Raw genomic sequence first — 17,766 nt, 5'->3', positions numbered from 1 at the left:
GCCTGTCTGTCTTCATTCCTCTGAGCCCTGTGAGTCCAAGGACGGAGTCCAGCAGCTTCAGCAGTGACTCTTCAGGGCCTGGGACCATGACTACATGAGGTGACTGCTCACCACATGCTGCCTGATGGTTTGGCCAGTGGGAAAGAGGAAATAAAACAGCATTTATAGGGTCCAGGAGAGGGAAGTGACTTACCCAAAGACACAAAAGTTCAAGAAAAGGCAGAGTCAGAACTGGAACAGAAATTGGGCTGCTCTTGAGTCCTGCCTGGTGTCCTCTACCCTCATGTTCTGGGACAGGTGTCACCCTCTGCATCTGGGAGTCACATGAGGTGGGTGCTCAGCCTGTGGGTTCTGGTGAGACTCAGATCAGGCTGAAACTCCAGAGCTTGCTGTCTCCTTGGGCTCATCTTTCAGGAAGGGGCTACTTCCCTTCCTCCCAGGCCACCGATGAGGAACCCATGACCTGTCACACAGAGCTGAGACCGTGTAACACCCCACTTGTTACTCTGTGTTACCACTGATTTTATTTGTTGTCTGCACACTGGTGACCATGACAGGAAGCACCATGACCCCAACCCTCACTGTCCTTCTCTGTCTCGGGCGGTGAGTTTTGGGTGAAAGATGAGGGATGGGATCCCATGATCTCCCAGGTCCTAGCCTCAAGAGACACCAGGAATGAGGAGTCTCAGTGGTGACAGAATGCCTGTGGCTAAGAGGTGGCTCAGCCCCAGGTCTGACCAAGTGCTGAGGGCCCAGACTGGGCCTAGAGCTTCTGTGTGTGGATGGAGGACGGTTCTCACAGGGACTCTCTTCCAGGGCTGTTTCAGGCTGGTGGGACCAAGAAGAGACCGGTGATTCCTACTCCTGAGATTCGATTTCAGTGCTACGGGAACCACGTCCTCCCCCCAACCCATGCCCGGGTAGTTGGGGAACACTACTATTGCAAAAGGTGGCCGATCTGGCAAGGGCCTTGGAGTGACAGCTGGGGAACCTGACGACACAAGGACACCCCCTAAACCTGCAGATCTGATTCCTTCCCAGGAGTTTCCCCAAAACCCTCCATCTGGGCAGACCTAGGCCCCATGGTCAGCAAGGGAAGCCCTGTGACCATCTGGTGTCAGGGGTTTTGCAGGGGAATGCCTACATTCTCTATAAAGAGAAGGGCTATTGGACCTTGGACAAAAGGATCTCACAGACCTCCAGCAACAAGACTGGGTTCCTCATTCACTCCATGAGCTCACAGCACACAGGGCTGTACCAGTGTGCATACAGCACTGGCAGCACACTGTCTGAGAGAAGTGAGCCCCTGCTCCTGGTGGTGACAGGTAAGGGGGAACCCGGGTCTCCTCCTCACTGTGGGCTCCTCCTCAGAGGCTAAAGGGGACAGAGTGTGGCTTTAGGGGGGGGCCACACCCCTTACAGCCCACATCTGGGGAAGTTGGAGTGATGGTCCCCTACAACTCAGATCCTCCTTCTCCCTCAGGAGTGTACACTGAACGCTCCCTCTCAGCCCACCCAGGCCCGGTGGTGAACTCAGGAGGGAACGTGTCCCTCTTGTGCAGCTCAGAGTCCCATGGGGCCCTTTCCACCTGCTGAAGGAGGGAGTGGCTGAGACACCCCAACACAGGAAATCAGAATGGAATTACTATGCTAGGAGGTGGCAGGCTGTCTTCCCTGTGGGTGTCGTGAGCTCCTTCCATGCGGGGACCTACAGATGCTATGGTTCCTTCAGCTCCTACCCCAATGTGTGGTCACAGCCCAGTGCCCCTCTGCACCTCGAGGTCACAGGTGAGGTGGCCCACCCTTGCTTTAATTCTTTCCTGTGCACAAAGAACTGATCTAAACCTTGTACCCAGTAAAGCCCTGGGGGTTGTGTGGGTCAGTGACTCGGAATTTCTGGGGACAGAACCACAGGCAGGAGGCAAAGGATGCGACATATGAGAACTCTCCCTGCAGCCACAGTGGGTGGTGGGTAGGTATATCCCCTGAGTGCCAATGACCATTCTCCCCAGGTGTGTACAGGGAGCCCTCCCTCTCAGCTCAGCCAGGCCCCCTGCTGCTGACTGGAGACAGCCTGACCCTCCAGTGTCACTCGGAGTCATGCTTTGACAGATTTGCTCTGACCAAGGATGAGGGACCCACAGCCCCCCAGCACCTCCATGGGCAGCACAGCCCTGACTTCCCCCTGGGCGCTGTGAACCTCACCCATGGAGGCCAGTACAGGTGCTACAGTGGGCACAACCTCTCCTATGCATGGTCAGCCCCCAGCGCCCCCCCAGACATCCTGATTGCAGGTGAGGAGCCCTGCCCTGACCCCTGTCCTGACTGCCTGCTAAGGACTCAGCCTGGGGTCACTGCTGTGGTGATGGGGTCCAGGTGAGGGTCCAAAGCAGAGGCTGAGAGGGGCTAAGGTCTAGGGGAAGGGACTAAGGGGCATAAAGATAAAAGGTACCAACTTGGAGGGACTGAGAGGAACTGACAGAGGGAGTGAGCAGCCCTGCAGAAGGACACAGCCCATCAGCTCATAGTCAAGCGAGTGGGGGTAGCAGTGACTGCACATCACAGTCCTCCTCTCCCCAGGAATATATGAGAAACCCTCCCTCTTGGCACAGCCAGGGCCCTCAGTCCCCTGAGGAGTGAACATGACCCTGCAGTGTGGATCTGAGGTCAGGGATGACACCTTCCACCTGCACAGGGAGGGGTCCCTGGATCCTCCCCAGCAGCTTCATCTGAAGGACACAGCTGCTCCCTCTCAGGCCAACTTCACCATCAACCCTGTGACCTGGGGCCACAACAGGACCTACAGGTGCTACAACTCACACAGCTCCTCCCTCTTCCAGCTGTCACAGCGCAGTGACCCCCTGGAGCTCCTGGTCTCAGGTGAGGATCCCCAGCTCCTCCACTGCATCCTCATGGTCAGGTCAGACCCGGTCCCCACAGGACTCTTAGGTCAGATACACAGTGAGGGAATGACTGAAGGAGTGCCAGGATTAGGAGACTCTTACCTGCCAGGGGGATGGAAAAGCCAGCACCACCCCACCCCTGCCTCATCATCCTCTGCATCCCTGGGGCCCAGACAGGTTCTGGGGACAAGGGAGCTGCAGAGGCCTTGGGCTGAGCAAAGGGAGGAAAGCCCAAGAGCACCCATCCCAACCCCCTCCCTCTGCAGCACCCATGGCCTCACCTAGAGAGACCAGGATGAGTGTGGGGACTAGCAAAGGCCTTGCTCCCAGAAAGAACAAGATGACCTGTTCTGGAACCTTGTCTCCATGGTGGTCTGCGGGCCAGGCAGTGATGCATAGGGGATTATGGCCCCTCCAGGGCTGTGTGGCAGGCAGATGATGGGTGGAGGTTCATGGCAGAGGGAGATGCTAGGATCCCACAAGAGTAGGGGCAGCCAGGCTCAAGTGGGGAGAATGCAGTCCCCACCCCTCACCCCCAACCTGAATTTCTAGAAGGCTCCAAGGGTCTACCCCTCCCTACCATGGAGTCAGGACCACAGAGAGATAAGTGAGGGTCTCTGTGGGGATGTGGTGGGTGTGTCCAGGGGGACAGGAGCTGAGTCCTGAGAAAGCTCAGGCTCCTCTGGAGGCTCTGACTTGAAGAGGCCTTTTCCCTCTCTGTGCTTCAGTGTCTCCAAGTGTAAAAAGAGAGAACTGTGACTCCTGTGACTCAGAGCTTTTTTTTTTCTTTAGTTCTGGCTCTAAACTCCAGGGAGGGGGGTCTGACCCGGAAGCACCCGAGGACATGATGTTATGGAGACTATCCCCTCTGTAGCAGTGATGGTGACATGGTACAGGGAGGGACACTCAGGACAAGGGCTGAGACATCCAGGTCCTTTCCCTCAGTTCCCAGACTCTCCTCAGAGCAGGGAACAAGGACTGGAGTCAGACCTGATTCAGGCCCCGGCTCTGTTGCTTCTGCTGTGGGGCCAGGTGTTCCCTTCTCTTCTCTGAGTGTCAGGTTCCTATCTGTCCATCCCTGCTCCCCTCCTGCTCACAGGGCTGCAATGACATTAGGTGACATAGGGGGCCTCACAGAGCTCAGGAAGGCAGAGTCCCAGCCCAGCCCCACCATCCCAAGTACACATCAGGGTTCACCCAATCCCTGCCCACCTGTATCCCTGCTGTGCTGTGAGGCAGGTAATAAGAAGGACCCTCAGCTCCAGGTGAAACAGGACAGACCCCTGCAGATGAAGAGCCCAGAGCTTGGTACTGGTGTCCGCCTGGGGGCAGCATGAGGACAGCAATGGTAACCCACATCCTGGGGTCTAGTCCCAACCCTGCCCTGGCTAGGCTGGGTTCCTGGGGAATGTGGCTAACACCTCTGAGCCACAGTGAACTGGGTGGTGGGTCAGCCATCCCGGGTGCACAAGGGCTGTGAAGTTAGAGCAGATAAATGACAGACCCTAACACGTGCCTTGCACACTGTAGGTGCTCATTAGATGGCACCATTGGCTCATTCATGATGTCACTCCAGCCCAAGGTCTCCAATGGACCTTGAACATGCTGATTGGGTTCTCAGTGACCCTCCTCCTCCTCCTCTCCCTCTTCCTCTTCTTCATCCTCCGACACCAGCATCAGAGCAAAGACAGGACATTGGGTGAGTAGGGAATGGGGTGACCTGGGCCACAGGAGAGAAGGGCTCAAAGCACCTGCTGCAGGAAAAACAAATAGATGGGGAAGGTTATCTGAGACACAGATTTCTCCAGAATCTCACATCAGAAATTCTGGAAAGATTGCACTTAATATCAGTACATGTATATAAAATAATGTAAATTTTCAAAGTTTTCAATCTCCTGAAATATGAAATGTATGCACAAGTGTGTTAAAGTTTCCTTCTTTCCCCTACAATCACTTGGGGAGGGGTCCCTACACTCCTTGGGCTGTGACTCTCCCTCCTGACCAGCCCAGAGAAAGGCTGATATCTGACCTCCTGCAGGAGCCACATACCTGGAGACCAAGGATAGAGGCCTGCTCACCAGGTAATTCCTGCCCCAAAGACCCCAGACCCCCACCCCCACAGGACCTGCTCTGCCCCTAACTCCCTGTCTTGTCCCCCAGATCCAACCCAGCTGTGGACGCCCAGGAAGAGCCCCTCTATAAGAGGAAGGGACAGCTGTCTGGGGAGGGGACACAAGGATTTCAGGAAGCAATGGGGGAGAGGACAGCCTAGGAGGTTGTGGGGGTCAGGGGTGAGAGAGACTGAAAACCACACTGGGTGACCTGGCCCCTCACCTCACCCCTGCGTTAGTGACCCATGTGGTTGTTGGCGGGTCTGCAGCCCTGTGATCTCAGGGACCATGACAGGAGACACTCCCTGTTCTGCCCCAGCAGATGCTGCTGTGAAAGATCCACAGCCCAGGGAGAGTGTGGAGCTGAACCCTCAGGTGAGACCCCTGCTCCTGTCCAGGACACCAAGGACCTTCATTTTGCTCAGTTTACTCCAGTGGTCACTTCCCTGTCCATCTCACCTGTATATCAGCAGTGCCCACACCAACCTCCCTTTAAGGGCACCAGGTCATTCTGCTGTGACTCACTCCTCCCACTTTCCTGTGACCTCATGTCCCCTCCCTCTTGGGTGGTCCCCTGTGCTGGCTCCTCATCCTCTGTCCCCTATATAGCCCCAGGTCTCAGGAGGAGGCATGAATGAGTGAACCATCTGCAGGTCCCAGGGTCCCATCACTCATTCATGCAGCAGCTGTGACAGGAGCTCACTGGTTACCAGCTCCATGTTAGTGCCCCAGTGCAGCCCTGAGCAGCCCGTCTCCACCATCCTCCAGCTCCCCTGTGGGTGAGGGAGACACCTGCAAACAGGCAGATGGCATCCTGGAGAGCCAAGTGCTATGAAGGAGAGTGAACCAAAACAAGGGGACAGAGTGTGTGATGAAGGGAGAGAACAGAGAAAACAGCAGGTGCAAAGGTCCTGAGGTAGGGCCTGCTGCTTCAGCCAGATGGGCCCTGTGGCTGGAGCTGAATGAACAACAGACAGGGTGTTAGGTTAAGAGTCAGATCCATAGGAGCACCAGGATTCCCAAAGCTGAGGGAGTCCCTGAAGACTCCATCAGGAGGGTGACCTCATCTGATCTGAAGTTTAAGTCGTCACTCTGACACCATGTGAACACATGACTGCAAGGTTTCAACTGTGGGGACAAGGACACGCTAGTTCTGTCTCACTGTCTCTCTGCAGCAGATGATTGCAGAGACGCATGACGACTCCCAGAGAGAGACCTACATCCTGGTGACCCTCTCAACATCAAGACAGATGCAGGGAATGACCCCTTCTCCTTCCCCCCTGTCAGAGAAATTGCTGGACAGGAAGGGGAGACAAGCAGAAGAGGGTACACAGATGGACAGTCAGGTGGGTCCTGTCTTCCCCAGACCCCAGGCTTCCCCAACCCCAACCACCTTTCATCCCTCTCTGTCCCCTGCTCCAGGCTGCTGCATCTGAAGACTCCCAGGACTTAACCTACGCCCAGCTGAACATCTTGACCCTCAGACAGGAAACAACTGCACCCCTATCCTCCTCATCAGAGGAGCCCCCAGATGAGCCCAGTGTGTACGCTGCTCTGTCCTTCCTCTAGCCCAGGAAGGAACCTGATCTCACACTCCAGGGAAGGGGTGTGCAGGGACCCCAGAAGGCACAGGAGATGCCTGAAAGGACACTCTCTAGTGGCCCTAGCCAGCCTGGGGACCTGACAATGGACCCCAGCAGCTTCTGGGACCCTCCAGGTGTCTCCTGATTCTGCAATCACAGATAACTACTATCCCTACACTTTGGAATCAAAGAAACAAACTTCTTAAGAATCAATGTGTGAATTTAGAACCAAAACAGAAGTGAAAGAATGCTTTCAATGAATGATAGTGTAAATAATATATATTAACCCTACAAAATGGAACATTAACAACCATGAATGAACATCTTAGAGAAGAAAAAGGTGAAGACATAGAAACCACCTAAGTGTCCTCCCACACGTGCTGAGATGAAGGTGTGGCAATCTGTGTGATGGAGTCACTCGGCCACAGAGAGATGAAATCCTGTCAGTGCAGCAACACAGAGGCATCGAGAGTGTGTCATGCTACGTGGGGTAAGTCAGACCCCACAGCACAAGGACCATATGACTTCACTCGTATGTGGGTGACATGTGAAACTCTGCACTGTCATATGTATTAACTATATGGAACTTGCACTAAAAAATTTTCCTGCAGAGTGAACTTGGAGTCTGAATAGCTCACTGGTAAATGCTTCTGAGCACATATACATGTATGAACCACACACACACAGAGGAATACACACACACACAGGATCATACACACAAGAGCCTTACACAAGCCCCTCCTAAGAGTAAAGGAGGAAGGCACACACTCCAACACAATTTATCAGGCCAGAAATAAATTGATGATGAAACCAAACGAGGGAGCTACCAAGAGCGGACCTCACGGGAAGCTCTCTCAGGTGAACTCAGGTGCAGAGTCCTAAACAAAGTATCACCAAGACGCATCAAAGTACAAACTGTGTCATCCATCCCGACCAGGCAGGTATATGATTTCATCCATCCCGACAAGGTGGGTTAGTTTCATATTTAAAAAAAAAATCAATCTGTGGAATTCAAACATTAAAAGTAATAGCAAAAAAAAAAAAAAAAGAAATATCAATAGATGCAAAACTTCTGTTGAAATACAGCACCAATTTATAATGAAATACTCTTTGGAACTAAAAGATATTTTGTATCGTTTATCAAAGCACCATTCAAAAGCTTTATAAAGGAAATAATGCTTAAAGACAGTAACTTGAAAACGTTTTGCCTGTAATTGAGCCTGGGACAAACACTGTCATCGTGGAGCTGAGCCTGCCCATAGCCTCGCCACGAGCTTCGTCTCCACGGTTTGCCAGCCCAGCCCTTTGCCCAGGTTTTGAGGGTAGAGGAGGGGCCACTCTGCTAGGGAGAAGTGACACCCCCACCGCCTTCCTCTGTGGGTCAGAGAAGCCCACTCATCCCAGGGCCCAGCCCAACCACAGGCCCCACCCAGCAGCCATCACCCAGAGCAGCCAGCTCCTGCATGGCCCCACCTGTGGGGCAGGTCCCAACCCCCCTTACTTCGGATCCCACTCCCACACGTGCCCTGCACCTGTCCCTCCAGCGTCCACCACAGCATCTTCTGATCCTGCACCTGCTGATGCAACCAAGCAGGAGAACTAGTGGAAACTCCCATCAACAGACAGGACTTCCAGAACTCTTCCCCATCAAACTCTTTGAAGACACAACAAGTATGCTTGTGACACGTCAGTCCTCTGAGAATATGGTCACTGAGATTGTGTCAATGGGCTATGAACCAGGGTAAGTGACGGCAGCCTGGTTATCCAGGGTAAATGCCCCAGACAGCCACACTATATCTTTAAAGAGAACCCCAGAGACAGGGAAAGTCAGGGTGTGCTTGCTCCCCCTCCAGCAGCTAGTTCTGGGGCTCCTCAGCTCAGGGCCCTGTCCCTGCAGAGTCTGAGAGAGTAATACATGAGGGGACCAGGGGGTTTCCATGGACAGGACACTCAGGAGCCCCTGACACCAGCCCCTCCCCCATGCACCCTGGGTCCCCAGCTGTTGAGTTCCTGGGGTCTCTCAGCTGTAAAAGAACAAGTTCATGAGTTCTGCACTTCCCACTGAAAGCAGAACACACAGCTCTTACTTATTTCTGGGTGGAGACCATTTTCATCCCTGCCACCTGCTGGGTGAATGTCAACATTCTGCAGCTAAGTGTCAGAAGCCAGAGAGAAAAGATCATGTTTTCTGTGACTGCGTTTGTATGAAGCATCCAGGAGGAAGAAACCCACAGAGACGGGAGTCAGGTGGGCTTGTCAGGGGCTGACGAGGAGGAGAGATGGGAGACTGACAGCTATGTGATATGTGGGTGCGCTGTTAGACATACTTCTTATTAAAACCAGATAAAACTGTGGTTCAGACTCCGTGTATATTGGATTCTAGTGAACTCCATATTTGAAAAGGCTCCATTCTATGTTACAGGAACATATCTTATTAAAAAGAAATGCAAGTCAATTACCATGTTTCACTGTGGATACTTTTTGCCTTAAAGTGTCCCCACATCCCCAGGCAGTTTCAAGAGAGATGGGACTCCCACCAGGTCAGAGGCTCCCAAGGCTCAGGCTCAGCCCCTGGTGGGAGTCCCACCCTCCCTCCTGAGTGTGGTGAGTCCAGGATCCAGGATGACCAGTGCCCTTCCTGTCTCCTCTCAGTCTGGGTTCACCTGCCATTCAGCCCAGGATGCCTTGTAGCTTCTGATCCCCCCTGAGTGGCTTGGGGGATATATATGTGGCTGCCAAGTAGCCCTTGTTCCCTCAAGTCTCTCAAGCCCATGTCTTAATCAGACCCAGAAATGACACAGATGGAGCCTCTCCTTGTCTCAGGCTTTGCTGATCCTCACAACACCCATGAGAGCTGAGCTTCCACCCTTGTCTGCAATGTGGGAAAAGGGAGAGGGGAAGGGACTGGGTCAGAACAGACTGTCAATAATGTTTCCCCTTGTCTTAGATTAAAACCTGTGAATTGTCTGCAACTGGTGCTTCTGCCCAGCACATAGAGACAGAGTGACCAATGTCAGGTGAAGGGTCACCCCTCACAGAGCAGGACAGTGAGGAGGCAGACATGCTCAGGGGCCTGGATGGGAGGGATGGAGAGAAGGTCTCCTGCTCACAGAAATGAGGAAGTCAGAGAGAGGAATTGGGAGGGAGAGACCAAACCACACAACTGGACCAGGAGGGCAGGTGGATCCCTCTGTGAGTCAGAAGATTGTTTTGTAAACCACTCCCCATGCATCCTGCCCCTCACTGGGGTGAACAGTCCTGGGATAGCTCCATGTGCTCCCCAGGCACACAAGCAGGAAGTTGGTGAACGCTCAGCTCTTCCTTCTCTTCCCCTGAAACAATGAACACACTCAGAGCTCTGACCCCAAGTCCCTGTTTCTGCAACACAGTTCCCCTCCACAGTCACACTCACATGAAGACCCAGGACATCATGGGGGTGTGACCCCATCAGCCTCCTCTCTGGCCTCACTGTGGACCCTCTCTCCCAGCTGAGAGTTTTACTCCCATGGACCTGAACTTACCTGTCATGGACCCTCCCTGCACAAAGTCTTTCCACAGATCTCCACCTCACTCCAACACATCCAAGCAGCTCCACCTAATGGTCCATGTTGTTGCATATGAGGCTGAGCTAAACTCTCCATCCCATGCAGAGCCAACTGGTCCCTACACAGCAAGCCCTTCCCAGTGCCCATCTTCCCTTCCCAGACTCACACATCTGGGTCATGGCCACGCTGGGCTTGTCTTGGGTGTCCCCTCAGTCCATCGGAAGAGAGCACACTTTGCACACCTCCTAGACTGAGATAATAATGTAGAAATGTTCCCACCTCTTCTCACTCAGCTTCAATCATACTTGTGCTATGGGATTTGTGTTGGGTTTCATGAGAAATTCTAATAAACCACAGAGAGTACTGAGCAACTCATTACCTCGGTGTTACATTTTTGGAGTTTTATCACAGTTTATCATCCATTCCTCACTCCTACAGTCCATTCCCACAGAACACCATCTTCTCAAAGCAGCAAACTGCTCACACATTTCTTTACTGAAAAGTGTTCCATTATCTGAAAAATCACACCCAGGAGTCCCTGCAGGGAGCAGAGACCCCATGGGACCAGGGCCCAGCACAGCCTGGTGACTCACAGCTCTCAGAATAATCACCCTCTTCCTGGTCGAGGGTCTTCTGATCCCCGCTGTGCTGACCCCTAATGTGTCCTGGTCCCTCCCTCACCTGCAGGTCCCCACACTCCATGGCATCCACCTGTATGCAGTCTCTGTGCTCCATTCTTCTCCTTCTCTGAAACTTACCAAAACAACACCCACATCATCCATTGCCTAAATAATGGCACTGTCTGATGTGGCTAAACAACACAGGTGTGCCCATGGGAAATTGGACACCTTCCCTAATGAACCTCATCCTGGACTGGCTACCTACTCAGTAAACATGGGCCAGATACTGGGACTGACAAAGGATGGAGTAAAATTCGCATTTACATTGTCTCTAAATAAAGGAAGTGAATTGCCCAAGGTCACACTGGCTTCAGAAGAGGCAGAGGCAGAACTGGAACAGAAACTGGGCTGCTCCTGAGAGTTGCCTGGCGCCCCCTAACCTCATGATCCAGAGGTGTCACCCTCTGGATCTATGTGTCACATGAGGTGGAGGCAGTGTGTGTGGAGTCTGCTGAGACTCAGATCTGGTCTGAAAGGTCCCAGATCCTGCTGTCTCCTCGACCACCCTTCAGGCAACACAGATTGTGGCTGCAGAGGAAACTGAGTTTTCTCACAGAGCTGGGATAATGTCACATGCCATGTCTCTCTATCCACCTGGGCCCTGTGGACTTCTTACCTCATCTGTCCCACGGGGGACCCTGGGAGACATGTCATGACCCTGACCTTCATTGCTTTTCTCTGTTTTGGTGAGTTTTGGGGGAAAGAGAGGAAAGGGTCCCCTCCCCTCCCAGGTCTAGGACCCAGGAGGCTCAATGGGGACAGGACTCCAAGGGGAAAGAAAAGTGGCTCAGGGGCCCAGACCAGGCCTGGAGCTTCTGTGGGTGGAGTGAAAGATAATCTCACAGGGACTCTCTTCCAGGGCTGTGCCAGGGCCCATGGGACCAGGCCCAGGCAGGTGAGTCCTCCCCGACAACTCCTGCTTCAGCACAATGATGCCTCTGGGCAGCTGGGAGACATGTGGTGGGTCTGGGCTGATGGTGAACATATGAGAGGGGCCTTGCAATGAGGGTTGAAGAAACTGAGGGGATAAGGACACCCCTTGTACCTGCAGGTATGATTCCTTTCCAGGAGTTCTCCCCAATCCCTCCATCTGTGCTGACCCAGGACCCATGGTCAGCAAAGGGAGCCCTGTGACCATCTGGTGTCACAGGTCTCTGCAGGGGGATTACTATACCCTGTATAAAGAGAGGGGTCTCTCAGCCTTTGGATACGAGGACCCCACAGACCTCTAGCAACAAGACCGGGTTCCTCATTCACTCCATGAACTCACAGCACACAGGGCTGTACCAGTGTGCATACAGCACTGGGGACATGCTGTCTGAAAGGAGTGAGCCCCTGCTCCTGCTGGTGACAGGCAAGGGGGAACCCGGGTCTCCTCCCCACTTCGGGCTCCTCCTCAGGGGATGAAGGGGACAGAGCTTGGCTTAGGAGGACCTCAGACCTCACAGCCCACTCCAGTGGAAGGTGGGGTGATGGTCCCCTTTAACTCAGATCCTCCTTCTTCCTCAGGAGTGGACAGCACACCCTCCCTCTCAGCCCACCCAGGCTTGGCAGTGGCTTCAGGAGGGAATGTGTCCCTCTTGTGCAGCTCACAGTCCACACGGGACACTTTCCACCTGCTGAAGGAGGGAGGGGCTGAGCCGCCCCAACAAAGGAAATCGGAGCAGAGATCCTATGATGGGAGCTGGCAGGCTGTCTTCCCTGTGGGCCCCGTGAGCTCTTCCCATGGGGGGACCTACAGATGTTATGTTTCCTCCAGCTCCAACCCCAATGTGTGGTCACAGCCCAGTGGCCCTCTGCACCTTGAGGTCACAGGTGAGGTGGCACACACTTGGCCTCAATTCTTACCTGTGCCCCAAATAACTGACCTAAACTTTCTGTCTTTAAGCCCTGGAGGTTTGGGGGATAACTGACAGCAGTTCACTGGGGTCAGAACCACAGGCAGAAGACTTAACGAGGGACAAGTGAAAGCTCTCACTGCAGCCCCAGTGGGTGGTAGGTGTGTCTATCCCCTAGGTGACAATCACACTTCTCCCCAGGTGTGTACAGGGACCCCTCCCCCTTGTCCCAGCCAGGCCCTCTGGTGCTGCCTGGAGGCAGCCTGACCCTCCAGTGTCACTCGGAATCTGGCTTTGACAGCTTTGCTCTGACCAAGGACAAGAGGCCCACAATCCTCCAGCATCTCCATGGGCAGCACCACCCCGACTTCCCTTTGGGCCCTATGAACGTCACCCATGGGGGCCAGTACAGGTTCTACAGTGGACACAACCTCTCCTATGTGTGGTCCACCCCCAGGACCCCCCCTGGATATCCTGATCACAGGTGAGGAGCCCTGTTCCCTGTCCTGACTGCCTGCTCAAGGTTCTGGCCTGGGATCACCATGGCGGTTGTGTGGTCCAGGTGAGGGTCCTAGACCAGAGTCAGAGACAACAGAGGTTTAGGGAAGGGAGTGAGGAAGCAGGGTGAGGGGCATGGAGAAAAAAGATTCCCACTCAGAGGGACAGAGAGGAGCTGAGAGGGCTCACTGACAGTGTCCCTAGGGAAGGACAGGGTCCCTCAGCTAAGGGTCAAGGGTATGGAGAGAGAAGTGACCCTTTGCACATCACAGCCCTCCTCTCCCCAGGAATGTACACGAAGCCTTCCCTCTCAACCCAGCTAGAGTCCTCAGTGCACTAGGGTGGGAATGTGACCTTGCAGGTTGGATCTGAGGTCAGGGCTGACACCTTCCACCTGCACAGAGAAGAGTCCCTGGATCCTTCCCAGAAGCTGTGTGTGCAGGACATGGCCACCCCCTCTCATGCCAATTTCACCATCAGCCCTGTGACCTCGGGCCACTATGGGACCTACAGGTGCTACAGCTCAGACAGCTCCTCCACCTTCCAGCTGTCACAGCCCAGTGAACCCCTGGAGCTCATGGTTTCATGTGAGGGACTCCCACTCCATATCCATTGAGGGAGCAGACTTTGTTCCAGGACAGCTCTGGGCTGGGATGGGAAGGAGGGTGAAACACTGAGGTCATCAAAGGGAGAATCCCACTCCATAAGAAAGTGAAGATGGGGAGTGTCGCAACCTCTCCAAGCCTCACCACACCTGAGAGTCTATCCAGTGCTGGTGGGTGCAGGGAGGAGACTGAAGTGTGTGAAGGGCCAACATCCGGGGGACATGTATTCAACTACAGGAGGCATGAAGGCGCAGGCACACCCACAGACTCACCTGGTTCCTGTGTCATGCAGCAGCTGGGTCTGCAGACCTTCCTCCACAGGGACATCTGCTGGGTAGCAGAGCCCTTTTAGCCTAGAGGAGACACACTCCACCAGGCTTCTCCTACTTTCTTACTTCAATAGTTCAACATATCAAATAGTTCCAGAAGGCCTTGTTTCCTAAAGTCCTGGGGATAAAGGTGGAGACACAAGGAAGGGGCCTCTTGTCTCAAGTAGCATGGTGACCACTGGGTTCCATTGATCAGTGGGGAGGAAATACATGAAGGGGAACATGCCCAGCTCAGGTGGGGAGAAAAGACCAGGAGCCACTCCTGCCTCTTTCTTCATGCTGATTCTAGGCCCCTGAGTTGTCCTGGTCCCTGTGGAATCACACCCACAGGTGAGACACAGTCAAAGGGGCTTCTCATTATGGGTCAGGGTGAGAGGGGATCCACTGACAGTCTAAACCCAATTGGAGTTGGCTCAGCTCCCTTGAAGTGAGTTCCAGTGACAAAATCCCACCTGTATCTGGGACTCCCTTCTCCCATTTATCAGAGCAGAATCCAATCCAGGATATGAAGAAGTTTAATCAGTTTAGAACTTTGATGCCAGTGAATTCCTGTGGGAAAAAGAACATGAGCCCACTCTGAGCTTGTCCTGTCTCCACGGGGGACCACTGTCATTACATGGATGTGGGAGAACAGCAGGATTTCTGCTTCATTTCCTTGAGCACCAATGGTGAGCTGAGTCAGGTCAGCCTCCAAAACGCCTCCCATCAGAACTCTTGTCAGTGCCCCATTCCCCCTCCCAGAGTTCCCTGTATTGCCTGTGATTTCATTTGTCATATCAACGGACTCTGTGATGTACAGAGATCTGTATTTTAATGCAGCTGTGCATCTAGAAATTTATTTTTTCATTTATCTTTTTGCTGCTTTCTTACCAATCTTCCAATTAGATTACAAGCTTAATAAACACTTAGAGGTTATGTTAACTTTGGTAAATCTCAATAGCAAAAATATCTATATTGTACACATTCTATCATTTGTTTCTTAAAAAACAAAGATTGATAGAAAGAAGAAAGGAAGGTGATGTGGAAATTATGTTCCCGAGTCAGAGACACAAAGAGGTAGTTGGGGTGGAACAATGAGAAGGTAGATCCAGTCGTCACTCCTTCACGTCCCGACATTCAGAAAAAAATTGAAGTCTTCTTTCTGCATCTTGGCTTTCCAAAGCAATGCAAGTCCAGACCCCAGAGATGCTCACCTCAGGGAATTGAGTTGGGTACCATTAGTTTCAGAGACACATTAAAGATGAGAAAAGAGATGGCTAAACAATCCTATATCTTTTCTCTCATATCCTGTCAGTGTTCTTTTCCTCTGGAGCCGCTGATCCTCTGGGATGATTGGAAAATAAATTAGATTACAAGAGTAGAGAGTAGGGGAAATTCTCAGTTATGGGGCTATGCTCAGAGCATCAAAACAGGTCCATGAGATGCAGGTGCCCTGGTTGCCATGCAGGAGGACTGGGTTGATCTGAGTCTGTCCTGACTTCTGTAACCTCTTTACCCACAATTCCTAACTGATCAACCCCAAGACTACACAGTGGGGAACCTCATCTGCTTGGGTGTGTCTGGCTTGATCCTGGTGGTCCTCAGGGTGCTGCTGTGGGAAGCTTGGCACAGTCGGAGAAGACCCCACAGTGCAGACAGCAGCTGAACACAGGGGACAGCAAAGCCACCAGTCAGCAAGGTGGAGCCTGGAGAAGAGTCTGATGACCCCAAGAAGCTCTAAAGGAATCTGTGGGCACCCCTGGGAAAGAGTCTGCTGAGAATGTGGAGGGTGTGGGCATGGTTCCCGTGCAGGGAGACACAGGGCTGGTGCTGCAGAGGCTTCTCCACAGTTAGACTGTGGGCATCTCACTTCACTGCACTGCTGACCTTCCCTGATTGGCCCCTCTGTTCTCAACCCTGTGACCTGGGACTCAGCCCACATTACAGGTTCGGATCCACACCCAAGCTCACCCTCCATCTCTGGTCCACTTTCATGTAGGACATTTTTCTGACTTTTATTTTCCACATTCACTGATTGTGCATGTCTTTGGGTCAGACAACAAATCTGTGTTAAATGACTCATTAAAAGGATAAACACCAGGATTTGTTTGGAGGGATGGACACAGACAACGGAGTGGTGGTCACCAGGGGGAAGGGGTCAGAATGAGACAGAGGAAGGTGGAGACATTGAAATATTGGGTGAAGAGAGACTTGGTTTCAGAAGGTGAACACAATGCCATATACAGATGATGAAACACAGAACTGTGTGCTTGAAACCTCTGTAATATTTTTAAGATTTCATTTATTATTTCTTAGAGATAGGAAGGGAGGCAGGGAAGGGGAGAAACATTCATCTGCCAAAGAAACAGATTTGTTGCGGCTAACACAGCCTCAGCTGCAGACCTGGCCTGAGACCCAGCCGTGTGCCCTGACCAAGAATGGAGCAGGGGACCCTTTGGTTCACAGGCTGGTGCTCACTCCACTGAGCCACACCAGCCAGGGCTAACACCTGTGTAATTGTATGAACACATATCACTGCAATAATGTTAATTGTAAAAGATTATTTTGTAACAAATAAATCCAAAACCATCATGAAAAATGCTGCCTGGTCCCGTCAAGAACTTCTCTGTGCATGAGATGATGGACCTGGTGTGGTTGCTCCAGAAACTCCACTGGTGTTTGAAATGACTGTCAGGTGGTGTGTTTGTAAACCAGCTCCCAGAAAACACCATTTTTGTTTTTGTTTTTGTTTTTCAATAAACCCCTATTGTGGCATTTGCCTAATTCCTGTGTGTAAATTCTCCTTTCTTCCTCCTTTTTATTTTTTGCAGTTATTCATTTTTTATTTTTAAAATCTCTTAAAATTATTATTGTATTACAGTTCTTCCAATTTCCACCCTTTGCCCTCCTCAGCGCATTTTACCCACATCCGGTTTCCACAGTCCATTCCCACCCTGTTGTCCGTGTCCCTGGGTCATTCACACACTTTCTTTCCTAATCCCTTCCCCTTCTTTCTTCTTGATGGCGGGAGAGCCGCCCATCACCGTCTCCTGCACCCCTGGTCTTTCTCCGGGTCCACCACCCTCACCGAGTCCCAGCCGCCCACCATTTGGAGCCAATGGGCTTGGTGACCTGTAGGGATTACTTTGCCCCCACGCGCTCAGAGCCGGCCCCCTGTGGTACCTTGCACTGCCCACTGCTGCTACCCAGGTCCAGCGCGGGGGCACGGCTGCAGGCTGGGTGTGCGCAGGGTGTCTCCCTCGGACCCGAAGCCACTGCCGCGCCACCCCTTCTGGGCGCCAGGATCCTGTCCTGTCGGACCTGCATTGTGGGTTCCGCAGTCCCGGGGAAGGTCTGCGCCACCCTTTCCGTCCCCATCCCTCTGGTCCCTGTCCGCCCGCACCTGGGCCGGAATCTGTGCCCGACCACCAAGAACCACCGCACTCCCCTCCCGGGCCGCACCAAAGTCCCTTCAAGTCTGTGCACCTCACATCACCCACGCCTGCCTAGGATGGGCCTGGTTGTGGACAAGAAGTTCGCTGAGGCCAAGAGCTGGTCGCCACCGGATGCACACAGAACAGAAGCGCTCCCCCTGCCCTCTCTGCTCCAAGCACTTCACCAGCAGCAACCACCTGTCCCTCGCGCACCTCCACCCTCCTTCCAGCTTAACTTCCCAGGATCCAAGGGCACGCAAC

At 53.0% G+C, this 17,766-nt stretch overlaps 1 long non-coding RNA gene and 2 pseudogenes across 1 annotated transcript; 2 read left to right on the top strand and 1 right to left on the bottom strand.

The window, feature by feature from the left end:
* Positions 1-16,184, top strand: part of LOC114510670 — a 63,383-nt pseudogene extending 47,199 nt beyond the window's left edge.
* On the top strand, positions 1,170-15,674 carry LOC114510668 (annotated as a pseudogene).
* On the bottom strand, positions 8,185-14,349 carry LOC118497619. The gene is made up of 3 exons (XR_004900159.1): positions 14,269-14,349; positions 11,971-11,974; positions 8,185-8,196 (listed from the first exon to the last, which is right to left on the bottom strand). It is a non-coding gene; the product is annotated as an uncharacterized LOC118497619 (long non-coding RNA).
* Positions 16,185-17,766: the final 1,582 nt, after the last annotated feature.

Source organism: Phyllostomus discolor, chromosome 12 (genome assembly GCF_004126475.2).
Source record: "Phyllostomus discolor isolate MPI-MPIP mPhyDis1 chromosome 12, mPhyDis1.pri.v3, whole genome shotgun sequence".
Taxonomy (NCBI): Eukaryota; Metazoa; Chordata; class Mammalia; order Chiroptera; family Phyllostomidae; genus Phyllostomus; species Phyllostomus discolor.
The sequence above is the reverse complement of the archived record's forward strand: the minus strand, read 5'-3'. Positions and strand labels throughout refer to the sequence as shown.